Source organism: Lepeophtheirus salmonis, chromosome 1, assembly GCF_016086655.4.
Source record: "Lepeophtheirus salmonis chromosome 1, UVic_Lsal_1.4, whole genome shotgun sequence".
Classification (NCBI taxonomy): Eukaryota; Metazoa; Arthropoda; class Copepoda; order Siphonostomatoida; family Caligidae; genus Lepeophtheirus; species Lepeophtheirus salmonis.
This window is the reverse complement of record NC_052131.2, coordinates 39,989,116-39,997,914: the sequence shown is the minus strand read 5'-3', so window position 1 is coordinate 39,997,914 and position 8,799 is coordinate 39,989,116.

Below are 8,799 nucleotides of genomic sequence, written 5' to 3'. Positions count from 1 at the left end.
TAATTGAATTAATCCAACAAAATAATAAATAAAACCCATCCAAGAACTTTCAAATATATTTTATGGCAGCTTGCAATTTTAAATCAATCAGTAACGAGAAAGAAAAAACACGCTCTTCTTCTACTGAGGGTCTTTTATTTCTATTATATATATTATGGCATTGCCTAACAAAAATAAACTGTATTTTGTTACCCGCTGTCAAATTTTCTGCTCATTTTCCAAATACAAGTTTTTTTTAACACTAATTAATTGAATTTTAATTACCTCTTGTTAATAAACTTTGAACAAATTCCAATAATTATAATTGAATAATAATACCATAGTTGGAAAGTATTACCAACTGATTTTGGACCTTTTTTCCTATTTCTTTTTGGAGGAATGGTTGCAATGTGTAATAAATGTAGTAATAACTTGAACAACAACAATTACCAATTTGCAATTTTTTGTAGTTCGTGCAATCATCACTAGGAGCAAAATTAATCATTGTTGTTTATTTATTCTGTCTATTAGTTTTTTTGTTTAGACTTATTAATTAATGATAAATACTGTATCGTCCTTAAATTATTAGGTACTATGTGTACTAGGCTGCATAAACACACCTTGTAAAAGCAGCAAGGGGCAAGCCCATAATATTAGTTAAATATATAAGTTTCCCTTTATAACATTATTGTATATAGTTTTTGAGTAAATAAATATTAAGAAACAACTGCTATTTTATATGAATACATGTCTTGAGGTGAATGTTTGTTCTTAAATATTTTCTTAATTTATTCCAAAATCATGTTGAATGAAATATATTTATGTACATATTTTATTGTTAATATTAGTTCCTCTGCTCATTTAGGCCTCCTTATTGTATATATATATATATATAGCTATAAGCAGATAGTCAGATCTCAGATAAAAATGACGAAACTCAAAAATTATCATCGCATCTTTACATATATTAAGATAATATTTTGAATATGTATGGTCATTGAAGTAATACTCAAAAAATATAATAAGTACTATTCTAAAAGTTGAAGAAAGTGAGGCTCTATACAATTAACATTACTTTAACCTATTACCAATATTATTTAAGATTTATGTTAAGTATTACTTATCATAAATAGGTTCGCCCACATTATGTGTGTGTAACTATCTATAGTATTTCTTTTTCATCTTCCAAGAAAGAAATTCATAATATTCAAAAACCACCCATTTTATGCAAAATAATATACATTTGAAATAGAGAGAAGACCTGTGAGCCTTTTCCATAAATACATTAGGTAAGGATTTATCAAGTAATATACATCTTATGAATGTTGTAGGGTTGTCAGGATTGTAGCACTAGAATTAGTGCCAAGGAGCCATATGCCTCCACGTTTTTATACTAAGTACAGGGGGGTCTGCATGATTATATATATATATTTTTTTTTTTTCTTTGGGTGGGGGGGATTTTAGGAAAAAAAATCCAAAAATCCGTAACTACTCACACAAAATGTAATGCTTGGAAAAAAATTTCAGAAATTAAATTTTTTGGAAAACATTTTCCACAATCCATAGGTATTCACAATACATTAAACTTTTTGAAGAAAAAAATTCATAAATTAAATTTTTTGGACAAAAATTTAAAAAATCTAGAGCTATTGAATAAGAATTGATTTTTTTGGGAAAAAAAATCAAATATTAAATTTTTTGCACTGCTGCATGGCCGAATGGCGAAAAAAAAAATCTAGTAGAAGGCAAAAGTTTCTTAATTTGAGGGGAAAGGCTACTATTTCAATGATATAGTGAAATAGTTTTGTGACTATGACGTCACAATTACATAAAATTTGTTCCCCTCCCCATCCACTTTTTGACAAATATTATATATATATTGTTGTTTTTTTATGGAGGGGGCTTGATATTTTGGGGAAATAAAATGAAAAATTATGTTATTTAGGCTCAAGACTGCACCCCTCTTTGTCGCTTTGTTTTTTAGAGGGCAATCTTCTAGTTCATTAATTTGGAGGTTTATGTTATCGCCAAAACATTTTTTATAACATAGTGACACTACAAGAACTGGTTCCAATATCAATTTAGTAAAGTACCGTTTGAAATGTGTCAGTACCCCAGTACTATTATTGTACCGTTCTATCGAATAGTACTATTATATAGCTCAGAGCTGGAGTCTATACTCCTACTCACAGCACCTTGAACTTGAGTTGTAAGTAAGTCTAACTAAATTGAAGCTTCGGACTCAAAGTTAAAAGACTTAGACCTAAATAAGCTCACACGATGTTTGAGATCAGGGCTTGTTATAAAGAGGAGCATTGATAGATGTGAAAATTCCTGAAATTGTTGAGTTTAAATTAGAGCCTTACCGATATAGCACTTTTAATGCCGATACCAATACGAATATTTTGTGATTTAAAAACCCGATATGCTGATATTTCGGCCGATATATAATAAAAAAATTATCCTAACATTGGTTATTTGTAGTTATTTATCAGTCCCCTGTTTCTTTAGTGGCAAGGTTGCGAGATACAATAAAGGTAACGACGTAAAAAATGACTATATGTAGATACCTAGAACATTAAAATTAGTTGTTAATATATAATACCTACGATCCTCATTAGGGATAATAATAAAATTTCCTGGTTCATATTTATAAACGAGAGAAAAACATGTTTGTTTCAATGAAGGAACTTCTCTTTAGGGATCTTATTATGTATTGTACATCCATTTAGTGTAATTATGGAAAGCTTCCATCATCTATGAACACAATTATTCCTGGAAGCAATTAATAAATTATTATCTTTTAACCTTTTAATATGCCCTTGGTTGTTGAAAGAGAGAGAAAACACGTCTAGGAGTTTCAACAATGATTACATTCTTCTTTCTATTATTATTTGTATGAAAATTAATGATTTTTTAAAGTATAGCCTTCATCCTACACAATTACATTTATCCAGAATAATAGTATGTAGATAAGTTTTCTAACAAGATTGGACATTTATTCATTCATTTTGTATATACATACATATAGTAGGTACTATGTATTTATTATGTACAGTAGTATACAGCCTGATATGATATCAATATGTAAACACCTGGACTATTGATTTCTATTCATCTATAAATGAGAGACCCCATTGACGAAAGTTCCTTTTCCTTGTTCTCATTGAAAGCCATATCATTTTCATTGTCTGCTAAATCCATATCACGGCCTCAAATCTAAAACACAAAAATGTACATTGTCTTTTGTCATCAGCTGTCTATTTTTCCGCATCCTTAACACTAATCAGCATTAAGAACGTTAAATTGTTGAATTCGAAAAATATCCCAAAAATTCCGAAAAATTATAAAGGAATAATAATTACTAATTTTGGGCCTTTTTTATGTTTCTTTTTGGAAGAAAGGTTGAAAGATACAATATTGGTAAAGACTTAATGTGTCTACTATTGTGAAGACTCGATCTGGGACTGACTCCCCTCCCATTTGGTCTGAACCAATTATTTCTATGCTAATTTAGAACCATATTTTGGTCCAGACCGTTGTCTCAGACTGTGAACTAAAATTTATCGTCTTAAATTGTGATGCAACTTTTTCGTTCAAATTCTATTGGTCGATTCTCTCTCCTACCCAGTTATTCGAGTTGTGCTTACATGACAGGTACTTTCCTTAATTTTATCACATAACCTTCCTTCAAAAAAGAAATAGAAAAAAACCCTATGATCAGTTGGTAATTACATTCTATTAATTAATAATTACATTATTCCAACTATGGAATTATTAGATCCGCCAACAAAGTTGAACGGAGGTTATGTCTTTGCCACTGTTTGCTTGTCTGTTAGTTAGTTGGTTTGTTTGTTTTTTAGTCACCAGGATTACTGCAAAAGTTACAAGTCGATTTTGATCAAACTTGCTACGAAGATTATATATGGTCACAGTTAGAGGCCATTAAATTTTGAGAGATAGAGGTAATACAAAGCATAAAAAAATACATAATCGACCATAACTTTGGAACAAATTGTGATACATAACTCAATTTGAGTTAATCTATGTGATAAAACTTTTGCAAATATATTATTATAGAGGAATGTTGTAGGTACAGCATTTATTTAGTTAAATGATATTTGTCTCAGATTTCAAGGATACATTTGCAATATATACCTACCTAGTTACATATACGTACAGTATAAATTTGTAACATGGAATGTACCTATGTATGTAGAAACATACATACAAACGTATCTTGATTCATATCTCTTAGAGTATAAATCATCTTTCTAAAGAGAGGGGGAAAATGGCTGTAATTATCTAAATATATTCCCAAAGAATTTTATTTTATTGTTCTTTAACTATTATTATAAAAGTTATTTATGCGACAAGATACACTTATTTATTTGTTCTAGGAAAACAATTTTTGGAATATTAATTATAATATTTCAGATAAAATGACACTTGCTCATTGGAAAAAGCTTCGAACTATTATTTAGAAGTTAGAGTTTGCATTTTGGAAGATGTGTTGTAAATATTAATAGCATGTAGTGCTGCATTGGTTCCTATTTAGGACTAAAGACGGCAGTCCAGTTCAGTCTTTTATGCTGAACTCAAGATTGCATTTACACTATGATATAATTATGGACTTGAAATGACCTCAAAATTAATCTGAGGACTCGAAATTTAAACGGTTTTTTTCAATTTTTCTATCCACATGTTTTCTTTTTATTTCTTATCCAGAAGGATCATGGACGAATTTTAATGAAATATCCGTGGTTTAAAAAAAAACACTCGATTCTAATCAAAATTAGATGTATATTTGTATGTGGAAGTCTGAAATTGTGAAGTAAATTTATTTCCTTCCACTACTCCACGCAGAGATTCCCTAATTCTTATCAGCAAAGTGTCAGATAGTTTTAACGTTCATACAAACTTAATATTTTATCTACTCAGACCTATATTACTTGGTTCTAGGTAATTTTACAGCAAATATCTTTGCTGCTTGTAATTTTACCGCATACATTTTTGGCTATTGTAGATTTTGCCGCATTGCATATTCGTCTCCTTTTTATGTTTTTATATAATAGGTTCGAACTTTATATTACGTCTTTACTGCTGAATTATTCCTTACTTTCAATCGATGGAGTTTCTTTCATTTCTTCAAGCATCAACTAGGATCATGTTTATGAGTAAGGTACCACTAGTCAATTATTCATTTAGAAATAGACTCCCAGATCTGCTACTCCTTACTCCTTCGTTTGAATAAACAATAACGTATGTTTTCTTTATTTTCTGACTTTTTCATTTATATTTCTTCTTCAGATCAATAACTGAGTTCATACAACAGTAAAAATGAAGGTAAAATACAAACTAAATGTATATAACATAAAAAAAAGCAGCGAACATGTCATGCGGCAAAATCTCTAAGAGACGAAAATCTATGAAGCAAAATTACCGGCGGTATAAATATTCACGGAAAAATACCAGGAGCACTAATACTCTTGTCTGGACTCAGACTTGACATGGGTTTGGAAAAGGTGTACTCGAATACAGCTCTGATACACACTGAAGCTGCTTCTGCAAAAAAAAAAAAATAATACAACCACCACGGACATCGAATTTCTTTGCTTGGGTTACTCCGAAAATGTCAACCTAATTCTATTTAGAATTGAGCTTTTCAAGAGTCATTTCTTACGAGTTTGAAGTTGCAGTTAAGCATAATGAGACTTAAGAACAATTAGAATCGAGGAGTTCTCAGCTCTAGATTCGAATAGTAACTGGAAAATCAATCAGTTCCTTGTCATAAGACCCTTGACATCGAATTTCGAACAACAAACATGGATGTTCCTTGTCATCCATAGCATTATCATACATATGTATTTTTAAGTAGGTAACTGATTGGAGTCAAACAACATTAAGATGAAACTTTATCTGACATATTCATCATGGAGAAAATAGAGCTTTAAGTTATAGGCACAGAAGTAGGCATTGTACATATGCTATGACTTGATAGATTAAAATATATTACGCACTATGTGTTAGTCATTCATTTATTCCCCATACTACAACAATACTGAGATGCCAATCATTTTCCACTCACGAGTAACTTGATATAATTATAATACATATCGTTTATGTAGAGAGTCTCCAATACGTATTTATTTGAGGCAATTGAATATTAATGATGACCTCATCTCCATCATTAGATATATATATAAATAATTATTTTATATCACATTGTGGACTTCATTAAGCTGGTGACAGTGTTCTGTACAGTGTCCAATGATCCCTAACGTGATATAAAACTATAGTAGATATATTAAAGGAATAGGATTGATTGATTATAATGATACTCAAATTGATTATTACTCAAGTGGGACTGAAGGAAGGATCCATATATACACTTTATATTATTATCAAGTGAATATTTGAAGGGAGGATACAAAACAAGAAAACTAGAACAAAGAAGAGTCATTAGTCGTTGATCACAGACTAAAAACACTTGATCCATTCCTTTTGTCAAGGAGTCAACTTCATCCAAAGTAGAGATATTCATACATATTGACATTGTCTCATAATGAGGTAGATGGGATGTCTTCTTTCAATTAACCATCCCTTGAGGTTTCTTTTGCTGCTACATATTGATGGTTCACCTTCACGAAAATATTTGAATCTATGTACATATATACAATATTAAAAATAAGAAAACAATCTATGCAAAATATCATTGTTCATTTATAGGTTGCACATCTCCATCATCAAAGTTTGAAAAAAGGCACCAATTATTTATTTAGTCAATAAAAATTGACATTTTGTATTAAAACATTTTTGATTGAGTTTTTGTGAGAAAAAGTGAGAATAATATAAACAATTTTTAAACTATATTTTATCTTTCCTTGCTAAAAAAGTAAAAAAAAAAATGAGTGCTATAATCGAGACATGCTGTAATACTTTTTGTAGTTGCAAGTTGAACAGGATTTTTATATTTTATAAAGTTGTTATTATTATTTTTCAATAAAATATCAAAGAGACTACATCTAAGTTTAAAGTGTTTAAAGTAGTGTGTGCACTCATGAAATACAGAGAGTAACAATAAGGGTTTGCCCGGGAGTTATAAATGTAAGTCCTAGTTGGACTCAAAGTAAAATTGAGGATCAGAGGCATCTACAGGATTTTATATGTATATATATATATTCCCCCCCAAATATATATATACATATATATATTTTTTGAGAAAAAAAAATATTTTTATATTAAATTTTCTTCAGATATACTGTATAAGTATAGTTGATAATATTGTAGAGAAAAACGCGTAAGAGGAGGAGGGGGGAAAAATATATATGGTATCATTGTTTAAAATACTGATGTGATTATCATTTGCCTGCTTTATTATGATTTTTGAGGGTATAACGAATGTATTTATTAGCAAAATGTTTAATGAAGATATACTACGTATAATTGACTTCGACGTTTTTTATCCGTTACAGTAGATTTGAAAACGTCACACTCCATGAAATTGTAATTCATTATGAACCTTATTCTCAGAATAATAGCTAATGAAACGACAAAGTAGAGTATTTGAAATATATTTGAAGCTCAAAGTTTAAAAAAGAAGGTTTTAATTAAATATAATCTACATACTAAAAAATAAACCATTAACATTTAAGTAAAATATACAAAATTAAACAATTAAAATCATATAACTATTAATAATAAAAAATTATAAATACAGAATATTGAAATTAGATTGATCCAGAATTTTTTTCTTGTTTTTCAGTTAAAATGTCATAACTTTAGGTTATGGAGTTTAATCAAAAAGATAATCACCCCTCTTCTTCAAATATATACAACAATTAAAATCATGAGATCTAACTAATTATTAATAATAAAGTAAATGTCAAAATCATAAAATTAGACAATAAATATATTAATAAAAAAATGTTAGAAATAAATTAATCGTAAAGATTTAGAGCAAAAGCTAATTATTGTAATGTCCGGCGATATTACTCCCTATTAAGATTCAAAAAAGATTTTCCCCAGTTATTTAATGCTTATATTTTTATTGATATACACAATTGTTAATTATAATGCAACACCCAATGTAACTACCCTCGTTGTTGTGACCATTTAAAAGTTGTTTTTCATAACTTTAGCCCATTAGCTAAGCCTTTAGTGATAAAAAGTAATATTTATTGACTATGTAATATTGGAAAACCTAATTATCATACCCAAGTCTTAAAGCGAAGTAATCAGACAAAAGCAAACCATAATGTTGTGACCATTTAAGCAGTTGTTTTTGCCTTCTTTACTGAGTTGTGTTTCATAATTCTTGATATGTTTAGCTAAAATATAATCATATTTTATGGTTAGATTTAAAAAAATTGAATACTTACTGTGAGATAGTACAAAATTCAGAGTTCCATTTCGATATTCGTAAATACTTTTTACTGATAACTTGATCGTCATTTGGTGTGGATGACTCAAAACATTTTTATATGTATTTCTATAAATGACATCAGTACCAACATCCTCCATTAATTTAATGATGGTTCCTCGGGAAGGGAATGTTTACCCTTGTATTTCTCCATAAATTTTTTGAACGTAGATGATTGATAAGTTATATTACATGCAATAAGCATCGTTGTGAGACCAAAGTTAAAGTCTGACTTGATGTATTCATCGTCAAATTGATTTTATAGATGAATATCCATACTCATGTTATGAGATGAGGATAATGAGTGGCGTGTAATTCTAGACAGGGGACTAAAGGCACATTTATATCGACAAATCCGACAAACCATCTGTTTCTCATCCGGTAAGTATTTTCCAAAT